Raw genomic sequence first — 13,948 nt, 5'->3', positions numbered from 1 at the left:
AAATCTTGAGACACCAAGTGAACAACTTAACCTAGTATTTGCAATTCATATCTGCATCTTCCAATAGCGCTTGTCGAAAGTTCCCTGAAGAGGTAGGTTATCCAGGCTCAAATGGTTGAATGACTCCAACAATTCACTAATGGTATTTCTTGAATATTTGCTTTATATAGTCACATCCATTAGAACCACCCCACAACAGTTCCCAAGTTTCCTTGCCACAAAACATGGGATGTTAGAAGCCAAGACACTGGGCAGTTTGCTCAAAACTTGCCAGAATACCTGTGAAATATGAAATGTTTTTCAAATCCTGAACCATTACCCTATTACTTCTCTAGAGTAAATCCCTATTCCTATTTAAGCACCTAAATGCATCATCAAACCCACTGCAAGACCTTGAAAGATTGAACAAAGTTTTTAGATAGCACAACCTATACCTCTTCTAAAAACCTAATCACCACAGAAAAAAAAAAATCCAGTCCTTGAATAGTGACATTTCAGGAGCTAGTGGCGGTATTACTGAAGTTGATGTAATTTTTGAAGCTGAAATGAGCAAAAATCCTTAACTGGACATAGGTGACAGTGACCTAAAGAAACTGAAGCTTTAGAGGTGGAATGAAAGAAATAGTTTCTTCAAAGATAAGGAATCTAAAAGAAGAGTTAACTAAAATAAGAGTCCTTCCAGAGAATGTGCATATCCATGTGAAGAATCTCTTCTGTAATCAATTTAAATAAAACATTATACAGCTTCTCTGAGCAAAAAACCACTACGACTGATTAAACCGATCCAGAAAAGGGAAAAACTGGCCAATACCTCTGTTCACATGACACTTGTGATTTTAAGATGAAGCCTTTATCAGACACAGATTTGACTACCAGAAGATTTACAAAAACAGTCTCGTAGGTGACTGCTCCAAAATGCCAGCTGCACGTTCACAGGCCAGTAGGTATGTTTAGGGAAACTAAATGCAATCATAAAGGCATTACACAACTTCTAAGAAATTACTACTTATGATGAAATTCATGTCAATTCATCCAATTCTTTTTTGGCTAGGATGATGATCCTTCTTCCCGAACTGTGTACATTTATACAGTTAATATGTAGCATATTGGCATCAGGCTATTTGTCAAGTTTGCTGTATGCTACTGCAGCATGCCAAAACACAGTCAAAAGCTCACCAAGGCTAAACAAGCACTTTCACCCATCCATTTCTCCTCTTCCCTTTCACAGGCTCATTAATGCATACAAAAATCCCCCACTTCTTCCATTAAAGAAAGAGGAAGAGAGCAGGAGAGAAAAGGAGAGTACGAGAGCCCATGCAGGAGCCCTACAGCAGTAACATGCAGAGTGGCAGTACATGAGCCACACTACTCAACTGCTGAGATTAACCTTGGTACCCAGGGACTATTCCAGATCAGTATTTGCTGGTGTCAACATTGGCAGTTGGCTCTGCAAGTTTTTTGATTTTTTTTTTCCTACCTGCATCCCCAAATGGTCAATTTAGATGCCTCAGACCATTCCTATCTTGCCCTGCAGATAGGTTCATACCTTGTTCAATTTTTCCTCAAGAAGAATATTTTGTATTATAAATGTCATTGCTCATTTTGGAGAGGCTTTAATCATTGCCAATCATGACACCCAAGGTCCAAAGAAAGAGATTTGCAAAACATTACACACCCATGACGAACAACTGTTCCTACCAAAAAAAAAAAAAAAAAATATCTTACTGAAGCTTTCATGGTGGGACATTGAGAGTTACTTCCTTGTTCCAAGCTCATCCAGAGAAACCTGGTAAAGAATGAAATGCAAATAAATACAATTGTTTTGAAAGCTAAATTCCAAACCAGTTTAATGGATATTTTCTGTGTAGCACAGTTAATTTAACCCAGTACCTTTCAACCATTTTACCACAAAGGCATAGCTTGAAGTAATTCCTTTAAGACCACTGTATTTTATATAGGGGCACGTGTGCTTGAATTCCCCTTCAGCATTTCAGCTGAGAGTTTCTAACCACTGAACCTGGCTGCCTCAACCTAATTGAAGTAGATAAAACCTCCTCCTTCCCCCCACCACCCACCACTGAGGAATGATTCAGAAGTTTGACATTTTGGGGATGGGGTGGAGGCAGCAGAACTAAAACCAATGAAATGCTCTGAGATAAAAGGCGTATGACATAGGCGCTGATTGCACCAGCACAATCTCACTGGACTGTAAATGTGAGATTACAGCTTGGGCCACTGTTATGTCAGTTTACTTTGTTTAAATAAAAATAATTGGTATAGTTCAAAGGTCCACATTTAATTGCAAATAAATCCTTCCATTCAGATTGCTATTCAACAATTTTTTAGGCTGTGAATTTAGGTACTTTTAAATCTAGAATTCAGTTCCCAGCCCTTTAAGATTTATACTATTAATCAGCCAGTGTACTTTAGATCACTTAAGGACTACAAAATAAATTTAATCTGATTTTTTTAATCTACATTCAGACCTGGTATTAAAATAATTCAGAATCCAACTTTGCTGTACTAAAATTATGGGGAAATCAGTACTACTGGCACAACAGAGTGGCCAGGCTGAAGCATAAAGACCCCCTAGGCCAGTCTTGCCAACAAAGATGACACCAGAGAAGCACGTTCTTTCCCAGCATCCTAGTTTTTAAATGTGTACATTCTGGGTCTATTAAACTTATAACCACACAATCCTTTTAAGCAGAAATTGAAGAAACCAAACATATCTGGAAAAGGGATAGAAAAGTATCTAAGAAAAAGTACTGTGTTTTAAAGGATGGAAGGATGGCAATAGATACGCATGGATCAGTATTTAATTTAGGGCAGAGGAAACGCCAAAAATCACTTTTCAGAGGAAAAGGAGAAATCACTTTGGAAGTCACTCAAAGAGAAAAGAATACAACCGGAGCATGCTAAACAGTAAGAATATACTTGCTGTGAGCACTCCATTACTCTGAGGGAGAAGTATCTGAACGCCACATTTTAGTTCTCATTTCCCCATAAAAACAGGATTTAAAATTAATTTTGTAAAGAATGTGGTTGTTCAGCAGAAATTCTCTAAATATTGCATTTAAAGGGGCACCTGAGATTAGGCTGTGTCTTCTCAGTGCTTCACTGGGTTTTAAGGTTTCATGCTTTTTCTTTTTCCTGTCTTCAAATAAAAAGCAGAACAGCTCTATCAATCCATATTCAGGGGTTGCTTCTCACACTCCTGTGCTCTGCTTGTGTGTTTTTTCTGACACACAAAAAAGTTTTTTTTGTTTTTTTAAACGTTTCATTAATTTCGAGTAATCACCTGCTTTTAACTTTTTATGAACAAGGCATACTTGCTGCAGTATATCCAACCATCATTTCCATGGACAAACTACAATGGTAAATAGTTAGTTTATGATATATTGATATATATACACACATACTATTCCTTTCACCTTAGGAAGCCTTATGCCTTTTGTGACTAACATGACAGAGCAATGAAATTAAATCAGGTTTCAATATACAAGCATACAGAAGACAGAACAAAGAGGAAATAAAACAATCCATATAAAATTAGTAGCAAATAGATTAATTTTGCCATTAGCATCTAAAAATTCACTACAGTGAATTCTCTAGGATATTCTTATTTCTGCCTTATAATATTTATTACAAAATTCAAAACAAAGCCAACTGCTACTTGAGTCTAACTTGTGGTTAAATCAGTTATGTTTCTGCCTCTTAAATGCTCTGGCTTGATTCCATCTATCATAACATTCAGACAACTTTAGCTCATGAGCAAACACAATTTGGAATCAATGCGAGTTTAGAACCATTTTTTTTAACATAAATTATCATTCTTTATCAATTTTCATGTTGTGTAGATAAAGCATACAAAAGAGTAAAATATACAAAAAAGACATTGCATGTTGGTGAAGATAGCAATAAGAATCCAATGTACATCCTTCACTAAAGAAGTGCTCACAGACCTGTGTGATAATTACATTCCATCCTGGCACACCCTGGAGCAGTATATGATGCAACAGTTTATATACAGTCTACAAATTACAAGATGCATTCACAAAACACGTCGAATTTTATATATATATTTATATATATATATAAAAAAAATAATAAAATAATTTTAAAAAGCATCTTCCTGCTCTTCCAAGCACCATCAACTTCAGGTCTAGCTAGAATACCAAAGGATTTTCACACAGTATTGCAGCAAGCTTAAGCGAGTTTAATGCATTCTCCTTTCATTTACTGATGCTAGCAACTGAAGGGAAGGGAGGAGGAAAGGAAGGAAAAACAGGATGTCTCGATACTTAACCATTTCATGCTAATCTCAGAGGCTGAATGCCATCTGCTGTAATGATTTGCAAACAACAGGTTCCTCTGGAAGAAATATCAGGTTTCTATGTGCTTTCTGATTACTAAACAGTATAGCTTTTCATTTTAGAAAAAACTGAGAAGCTTTTTTCAAGAAAAGTAAGAAACAGTAACTTGTTAGCCAGATGATGAGCTTTGAGTAAGAAATGCAGTGAGGTAAATGGAGAGGGAACAAAAAAGAAAAAAAAAAAGAGTAGAAAGAACAAGACCTATAGCGATCAGCTGCAGAAGGCTCAGTTACTACCTGGGGAACAGTTGCTGGTGGAAGTGGAGAAGCAGAGCAAGGGCAGGGAGCTCCCACCTGCCAAGTCCATGTCTCAGCAGGGAGCTCTGCAGAGCGTCTGGGTTCAATCTACTGCGTTCAAGGACTGCACCCAGCACGGTCTCACACCAGCACTCTCGATGTCTTACATTCCAGCTTTACTTCCTCATTTGTAAGGACTAAAATACCTTCAAAGAATTGAGACATGCTGCTGCTACAGCAGAAAGGGCAACGGGTGCATGCTGAAGATAGAAATGATTAGGACCAGTCAAGACCTGCCTAGCTTCACTCAGTGAGGAGGGGAGTCTGAAAATCTAGGAAAATTATTGCATTATGAAGGGGGATCTGGAGACCCAAACAAGCCAGGAAAAACAAAAACAGCTGCTCCCTTCCTGAAAAGGATATATTTTTTTTCTTTTTATTCACTCCCTCCTTCCCCCCCCCAAACACACACACATGCATTTTTTTTTTTTAATCATGCAGTAGCATCATAGAAAAATGCCCAATGACACAGCCACAAAGTATGAGAGGATACAGAGATTGAGATATATGAGAAACCTAACATCCATTAGAGTGATTGTTTCAAGCAGGCACCAAAACTTTCATTTATTTATAGCTTTAAGAGTGTATCCCATAACCACAAAGGTTAAAAAAAAAAAAAAAAAAAAAAAAGCTTACAGCTACAGGATAAGGAAGGGAGGAAAACACAGGTTGGTGTAATCCCTATGAAAGCTTCTGGAACTGGCCTAAACTTGAGAAAAACAATCTGCAAGAGACCAGGATGGAACCTGGAGTGGCTACTACTTCTACAACGGAGATGAACGAAGAGGTCATAAAACGCAGCTGGATTTTTAGCTGGGTGTGACAGTGTGTGCATACATATCAATTAGATTATACCTAGCCTAGCACGCTGCCACTTAGTGTGCTAATCTAAGATCAAACCTGCTACTACATGAAACATGCTCACAAGGAGACTCTGGCAGTAGTATTACTAAAAACCTCTTAAAGTAACAGACTCTTCAGATGATGAACCTGGATTCACTACATGCACTTACTTTTCCTAGCAAAGCCTATTTCAAGATGGACAAAAAACACTGGATGAATCTTACGTTCCACCACTATTGGTTCTCATATGCGTCTTCGGGTTACTCCTGCAGAGGAGGCGTATACAAGGCATGTTCTACACATGAAGAGCACACACTCATTCCACTCCTACACACTCAGGCTTACATATGTATACATGGACAGATGCATATGAATACACACAAACACTTTCCCATACAAGACTGAAAGGATATGATATTAGATAGGTTAGTATTTGTGGCACAGGTATAAACTCAAACAACAACAAAATCTGCGTGGAACTCTAGCTACTGCTGTCACTTAAAATTCACTACACATAAAAGAATTACCAAGTACATGCCACAAAACACACCCCTCCAGACAACTGTGTTTAAGTCAGAAAAAAAACCTGACCTACCAGTGTCACACCAGGGCCTCCTTTGCCTCAACTGCTTGACAACAGCATGGAAGAGAAGGCAGTTTAGCAGGGAGGTTCACAGATCAGACAGGACCACAAAAGGATCAACACCTTCAGCTCCAAGAAGCACCCGACCAGTACACATCATTTCATTCCTACATTCTGCAATATATTCAGCCTCCCAAAAGTTTTTAGCCACAGCCCTTCCTAACGTACACAAAAGTATCCCCAACCTGAGGCAGACATAGGCAGCAATAAAAAGGTTACTTTACAAAAGAAAGAGGAGATTGCTTTCCAATCACAGTTGGAAAAGATAAGCAATTGTTGTCACTATTTCTACTGATTATATGCAGCAGCAAATGGGAAAAATCAACCTGAGATCCAAGTTTCAAACCACAGGTATCATCTCCTACCTAAACACACAATTCCAGCTAGAGCTTCCACTTGTGGCCACCTAAAAGATACTTATCAAGTAGCCCTCTCAGAGATGAACGATTTCTTATTTAATGGTTATTTAGGTGGGAAATCAGAGGATTAAGTCTTAAATACAGTTAGTCAAAACTGTGTGAGGCACTCAGCCATGCAAGCAGTTGAGCTGCAAATCAGGCACAGACACCGACTTATTCTCCCTGTAGGGTTTCTACCTGCAGGTTTTCCACTAAAAAGGTTTTATGCTAGGGAAGGCTGCAAGAAGTAGGGCAACAGGATTTCCCAGTTGGAAATTTCATGGCTTCATGACCAACAATTCCAAGTTTTCAGTTTGAAAACATTCTCTTTCTGGACCACATCCTTAAAGGGAAAACCACAACAAAATGACTTTATGCCAACTTATTTAGAAGTACTAAGAAACAATAGCTGAAGACATACTTGTCACTCCAATACATTATCATTTCATATTTAACTACTCATTCCCAGCTTCACTGGTGATTTTAGTGTCAATTTCTGCAGCCAACATCACAAAGCTGATTTGGTTCAGTTTTCATTTTCATATACTTTCTAGGATGTGCTGAGCTCCTACCCATGTGCCAAAACTTTCTTTTTTACTGCTGACTTCCACAGTCAGTTTAGGCACTTTCTAAAGTATCACCCATGAAAGACACATGAAGTGGAAAATAAAAAGAAACTTGGATAAATACCAATACAGGCAACAGCAGTACAGGGAGATTCATTCACTCCACCACCGCATGAAACCTCTCCAACCCTTTTTAGGTAACACAGCTCCAAGCAGCTAGACTCATGCAATCCCATTTGTTACAAAATTTAGGCTCAACTTGCCACCCAGCAAGCTGGCCTGCCCAGGAATCAGCACTTTTCTTCTGAGAAATAGAAGATTATTTATGAGCTCTTGTTGTTGTGTATCAAATACTCTGTTTATCTTCTTTTAAGTGTTTAAATATGTTTGGAAAATAATTCCTAGCTTAAAGGAACAATAAGCAAAACAATCACTAAACCTAAGTTACTATATTGTTATGAATATTATACAAAGCTGGAATCATAAATTTAAAATTATAATATTTCATAGCATCATTCCCCTAACTTCACATTAGAAAATCACAAGGAAGGATATTTCTTAATAGAAGTCCACATCCACCCTTACATGATCTCCTCAAGGTTATGTTCTTCTGTGCACAGTGCAAAGCACTGGATGTTTTTAAACACACTATTTCTGTAGCAAACAACAAAGCACAAGGCATACGGGCAAGAAGTCATGCCAGTACTTAAGGAAAATCTCTTAACTATTACTATTTTGTACTTATTACTACCTGAAAAAGAACAAATAAATGACAGCTGACTAACTGTAGAAACACGTAGCATGTTTACAATCAGACAACTATAAAATAATTCAGATTTATGACTTATTTTAGTAAGAAGGTATTAAAGTGATTGGTATGGCAAACAACATGTTTAATGATAAAACATACCAAATCTCAATGCAAGTACCACTCTGCTTTGACACATGGTCTTTATTTTTATGTGTGTATATACACGCACATATAAACACATACTAATATAAATACAGCATATTTGTGTATGTATGTGTAGATACAAGTGTGTGCACACATACACCTCAATTATTGTGGCTTTTAAACACTGCGTATCAGTGTGAAACGTATCATTTGAAAAGGCACTAAGGAGAAGAGACAATTCCCTCACATTGTCCAGTGCAATGAGTGCTCTCCAGGTCACATTGTCCCTCCTACCCTTCCTCCCTTCCTCATCATCTGACTGAATGGCTGACTACTCTAGACATAAATTTAAAACTTAAGCAACACACACCATGCATTTAAATGCAACCTTTATATTGCAACAGCAGCCTCAGCATCATTAATCAACTCCAGCTGCAACAGGAGGTTCATTGCATTGAAAGTATTGAATTATATATTTACAGTCTGATTAATAATGGAATCCTTCAAAATTTTGAAGTAATTCTATCAATGGACTTGTGACTGAAGGATATAGAGAAAAAATGAATATAATTAGCTTGTTCTTCATATAAAACAAGCATAGGATACTTCCCACAAAGTTACACATTATAATACATTCAGGGTATGCATATTCAGTGAAAGAATTTAAAATAATACATCTTATGTTCATGGAAACAAACTGACATAATTGGTGATATTAGTGATATTACCCCACTTTTTTTTTTTTAAACTACCACAGTTAAAAGAAATACCCCAAACTGCTGATTTTTTACGAGATATTTATCTAAAATATATTAAGCATTGTGCTAAATCTTGTATTAGGTACCTGAAGAATGAACAGCATTCATCCAGTATTACACAATTTAAACCTGCACTAGAATTCTTATGCATAAACATGAGATTACTTGACCTACTTTTTCAAGCCTTTCGCATCCCTCTTATTCTTACAGAAATGTTCCATTATCTGGAAGAGCCATTTTATGCTACTTTATTTTATTTTCTTGTGCAACTCCAGTCATTCCCTCAAAGATCTACCTTACTGTTACAGCTAAGCAGCAGCACTGCAAGACAGGAGTGAAATGTTTCCTTGTGTAATACTTTCTGTGCTTATTACAGCTTAACCCCCAACACCACTACTTCCCAATCCACTCCGTATTTTACATTAAAACAACCTGCATATTTCTTCAGAGTTCCAAGTTCCATTCACATCCTATTCCTTCGGTGTAAAACACACATCTCCTTCAAAATGGGGAAAGCACCAAAACACTGAAATTAAAAATTAAGATCACTAAGCAAACCAACTGTTAAAAATGGGAATCTATCCAGCCTCAGCAGGAATTGCAATTTTATCATGGTTTCCTACTTGCTTATGATGTGCTGTGTCACAGCTATGCTCTTCAGTGAAGTGCCTATTTCCTGTGGAAAACAAGTAATACAGCAGTTGTTTTAAGCACAACTTCAGTGTTTAAGGGAAGCTATTAATAAAACTTAAAAGTAACACCTGTGGCTTTAGGAAAAGGAAAGAGACTTGGATTCTGCTACTGATCTTCTGCCCCAGGCTCTCCACTTCCCCTCCCATGCATTGTCACAACCAGCACTTCACTACAGGGGCCTTCTTCCACCAGGCACTTGCGAAGGGCTTTTCTTGAGATATGACACTTGCATGTCAAATTGTTTGCGAATTTCTCATGTTCAAGAACATGGTTATGTTTTGCTGAATCTTAAAAATCTGGAAATGCTGAAAACTTACAAGTGTTGAATGATGAATTTCAAAGACAAGTTAGGTATCTTTTTCCATCTGAACATGAGGAAAAACTTCTTCACTGTGAGGGTGACAGAGCACTGGCACAGGTTGCCCAGAGAGGTTGTGGAGTCTCTTCTCTGCAGATATTCAAAACCTGCCTGGACGCGATCCTGTGCGACATGCTGTAGGTGACCTGCTGGGGCAGGGGGGATGGACTTGCACAATCTCCAGAGGTGCCTTCCAACTTGAACCATTCATGATTCTGTGATATGTCTTGCTATTGTAACGAAAGGAACAAGATGAAACAAACCAAATAGGATTTCTCATGGACCCTTAAAAGCAGAAAACTTTTCACCCAATTATTTATTTTTCCTTAAATATTGGTGTCAACAAGAAGCTGTAATTACTGTTTCAGATCACATGAGAAAAAGATGAAGCTGTCTCAGAATAAATCATTTTAACAAAAAAACAATTTATTGGATTCTCATTTGAACAGATTCTTCATGTGCTGATATAGCAATTCAGAAAGTAATCATTCAATAGCCGTTTGCTCATTTTTATCTTTTCTTCATGTATTCCCAGCACTACAATTGTACAGATAAGCAGGTTCTTGTCCTTACAAACTCCACAAAGTCTTTTTGGAGGGTTTTATTCCAGCACACAGGCACAAAGATGATAAAACAAACTTTCATCCTGGGGTGACAACTTGGAACAGTCAACACATGCAGTACCAGGAAATCCCTTTACCTATCCAGCGACCAAGGATGGGGACTAAATGAGTTGGCCGAAGTCATCCCCTTCCCCAGACCAAACTGGGCACAAACACAAACTCAGAACGGAGGGAGCACCACTCAAGATCTTCAAGCCCGAGATCTAATTCTGAACTATTTGCCCTTTGGACTGTAATGGCTGCAGCTGATTTATATGCTAAGTTTGTATAACTGATTATATGCTAAGTCATAAACTTTACCTTCAGAGTAAGTCCATAATCATTTCATGCATCGTAATATTAATATTGCTTTAGAAAAAGCTATTCAACCATCCCCACCATTAAAATAACATAACTGGTAAAACATATACTACAATGAATATGACATAGCTTTCTCCTATTTTTTCCTTTAAGAACTGATGTTATTTAATATGAATTAGCACCTGGAAGTGCATCTTCCCATAATAGTATTTTAGGATGTTTTCACTTATGAAAAGAAAAAGTGAACAGAACAATCTACCCTCCCCCCCCCTTTTTATTTTATTTTAATAGGCTTCACTCACCACCCACTGCAAACATTGCCTAGCTCTGTTTTTCAAATTGATATTCCTTCGGCTTCTAGCTAAATGAAGAGAGTTTTCAAGAATTTCTTTTCAGAGAACTGCTTGGCAATCCACTCAAAATCAACAGCATAAAGCATCTTTTAAAATTCATAAATCATTATTGACAAGTGAACAACCCTCTCAAAGCCCTATGGTGCAAGTTTACTTTAATATCCCAAGTTTCTCATGTCTTAATACCTTGAACTATCTGATGCAGAAAGACCACTGAGCAGTGGCAGACAGGCAAGCAGCAGCTTCCTTGGGCATTTTTGTGTTAGAAAATTCCAAGTAAACACGTTGTCATTAACCCTCAAAAAGTCTTCCCCTGAAAGGGATTTCTGCAAAGACAATCACATAACATTAAAGCCAAGCAAGAACATTTATGGAAATTTTTAGATTTTGTTTTCCTTCCAGTGCATGCATGCAGAAAGGGACTTAAAGCTTTCCTTACTAACAGCTTATCCATACTCCTTACTGACAGTGATTCCCCTAGGCGACTCTGGTGATTTTCTGCTGCTGCTGGGATACTGTTTTAGCCCATAATTGTACAGAATCACTTAAGTTCATTTTCCAGTACTCAAAAGTACTCTCTCAAGTGATTTCCATATCCAGAAAGGGATGTACCCTAAACAAGCTTTAGGTTCAGACTTGCACTTTCCATGATCAGTTCAGTAGGAAGCTTTTTCAAAAAGATCTTAACTTTCCATATTAAAGCATGTCTTACGGCTGTCAGTAAACAAAGATCTCATGTGAAGAGGTCACTGAATTTCTCAAGGACAACACCTCACTCTGAAGGTCATTCTCCTGCCATTCACTTAGGTATACAAAAGCCAGTAACACTGACATACCACTGACAGAAAAGAGGAAAAATCTTTGTGTACTTTGAGTGATTCATTCAATCAGGCCAACATAAATGAACTGAAAATGTTTCCTGGGGAAAATCTCCTTTCACAAATAAGAAACCAGGAACCCTCCTAAAAGCACCTGTTATGTCTGATGACTAAGTATTTACTAATCCAGTTCAATCAGTTGAATGGCCAGACATAATTAGTATGACTACACTAAGAGATAATATTTTAATGATTAAAAAAAGCTAATTAAGATCTTCATCCATACTATTTGATACCACACTTGATGGCCATGATTTGATAACAGTGTCAGTGGAACAAGGGAAAGAAAGGCACAGGAAAATAGTATTTAATGCAGTGATAATTCTTAAAAGCACAAAAGTTTGGAGGTTCTTACTGGCAGGCTTGATGACAAGAATGCTCTATAAATACTTAGCTCCACTTACATAATAATATGAACAAAGCAGTTAGCATTACTAACCATATAGCCATCTCAAAGATTACGCCTACAATGAAATATATATTCTAAATAACTATTTACTCTACTGATTTCACTTCACATAACCTTGTCCTTAGACCTGTCTGATATAAGCTGACATGCTACATTAATTATAGGCTGTTCTGAAAGTTCACTACAGACATTTTTCAAACATGGAGGATAGCAGCACAAAATCCCATTAGTGACCTTTCAGTATTACGAGCACCATTTCCAGACACGGACGTAGAGCCAGAGACACATTTAGAACAGTAATGTGTACAAGGTTAAAATAACTCCAACAGATTAAGAGTGTACAGCAAGATTCATCAACACTTTGCCCAAAACCAGCCTTACCACTTTATACGATACTCACTTTTCAAAGCACAACAAGAGTAGAAACAATGCCAGTAAGTCTGTTGTGTGCCTAGTAATCATTTCTCCATGTTCTTTTTGCCACCTTTCTTACACGCGCTAAGATGAAACCAAGTCAGTCATCTTCTCAGCTGTTTGTTCTCATATCAATGAAAGGCACAGCCCTTTCTCTTATGGCTTAGAGAACTCACTTGTGTTTAAAACCCTCAGTCTCCCTGGAAGCTGGTTAAAATTGTCAATAACTGCAATGGTCAGGTTTGTCCTCCTGGCTAGTAATCACAATCTTTACTTGAAGCTTCAGTATTTGTGCATTACATTTATTCTTCAACTTGATTTCTCTCTTCTTTTTTTTTTAAACACAGAGTCATATCTTCAACTATTTCATGCATTCTTTAAAGAAAATATCACACTGATCTTTACAGGCAGTAAATAAAAGTTTTAAATCAATGTAAGAGTTGTCAAATGTCATTATATGCATAACAAAGGAAGTTAAAGTAAACAGAATCTTACCTCAAAATTAAACTTCATTTAATAGAAAATAAGTTCATCTGAAAGTACTGCCTGACCATGTGGAATGCCTCCAGTAACCAGGTCTGTAACACAGGAAACAAACAAGTTACTTCCTTATCCCCAAGACGCTCTTTGCTAGTTCTGAAGTCCCTTCTGCCAGCACTCTGGAAAGGAAGCAACTCAGGAAGTTAGGAGTTTCCTTTTCTCTTTGGGAGTCAGAATTTGCATTGCCAAAAAGAACAGCTTTAAGATAAAAAAAAAAAAAAAAAAAGGGAAATTCAATCTAGGTTTCCAAATTACTCACACTTAAAAGTCCCTAATAAATAACTTCTGAGCTTATGCAGGTAAATACCTTGAAATAGTATAAAGAAGAACTTAAAAGAAAGCTTTCAGCAAAAGCCTGGGTGTGAACATAAACTACACACACAGTCAGAGTTACCTCTTAAGACTGTTATTTTGCATTACCAGTGCTTTTGTATGGTTTAAGGTCTTTTTGTGGAGGAACTTATTGTGGAAAACAGTTTAGCAGAAGCCTCACTGGGCTGTTTCCCTTCACACTGAAATCCCTTCAGAGATTGTGATCACAGAAAAATAAAGATATCAGAGTTAATAGTTCTGGTTTGCTTTTAAGACACAAGAAAAATATTAGT

The 13,948-nt window shown here is 37.4% G+C and overlaps 1 protein-coding gene across 1 annotated transcript in view; it reads right to left on the bottom strand.

Moving 5' to 3' along the window:
- Positions 1 to 13,948, bottom strand: part of TLN2 (talin 2) — a 245,453-nt gene that overhangs the window by 138,805 nt on the left and 92,700 nt on the right. Inside the window, exons 4-5 of the mRNA XM_067305763.1 lie at positions 13,299 to 13,381; positions 1,726 to 1,786 (exon numbers count right to left, since the gene is read on the bottom strand). The gene's annotated coding sequence lies outside the window, so the exon portion shown is untranslated. The remainder of the gene's footprint in view (positions 1 to 1,725; positions 1,787 to 13,298; positions 13,382 to 13,948) is intronic.

This window comes from Apteryx mantelli, chromosome 15 (assembly GCF_036417845.1).
Source record: "Apteryx mantelli isolate bAptMan1 chromosome 15, bAptMan1.hap1, whole genome shotgun sequence".
NCBI classification, from domain to species: Eukaryota; Metazoa; Chordata; class Aves; order Apterygiformes; family Apterygidae; genus Apteryx; species Apteryx mantelli.
This window is presented reverse-complemented; position numbering and strand designations above follow the sequence as displayed.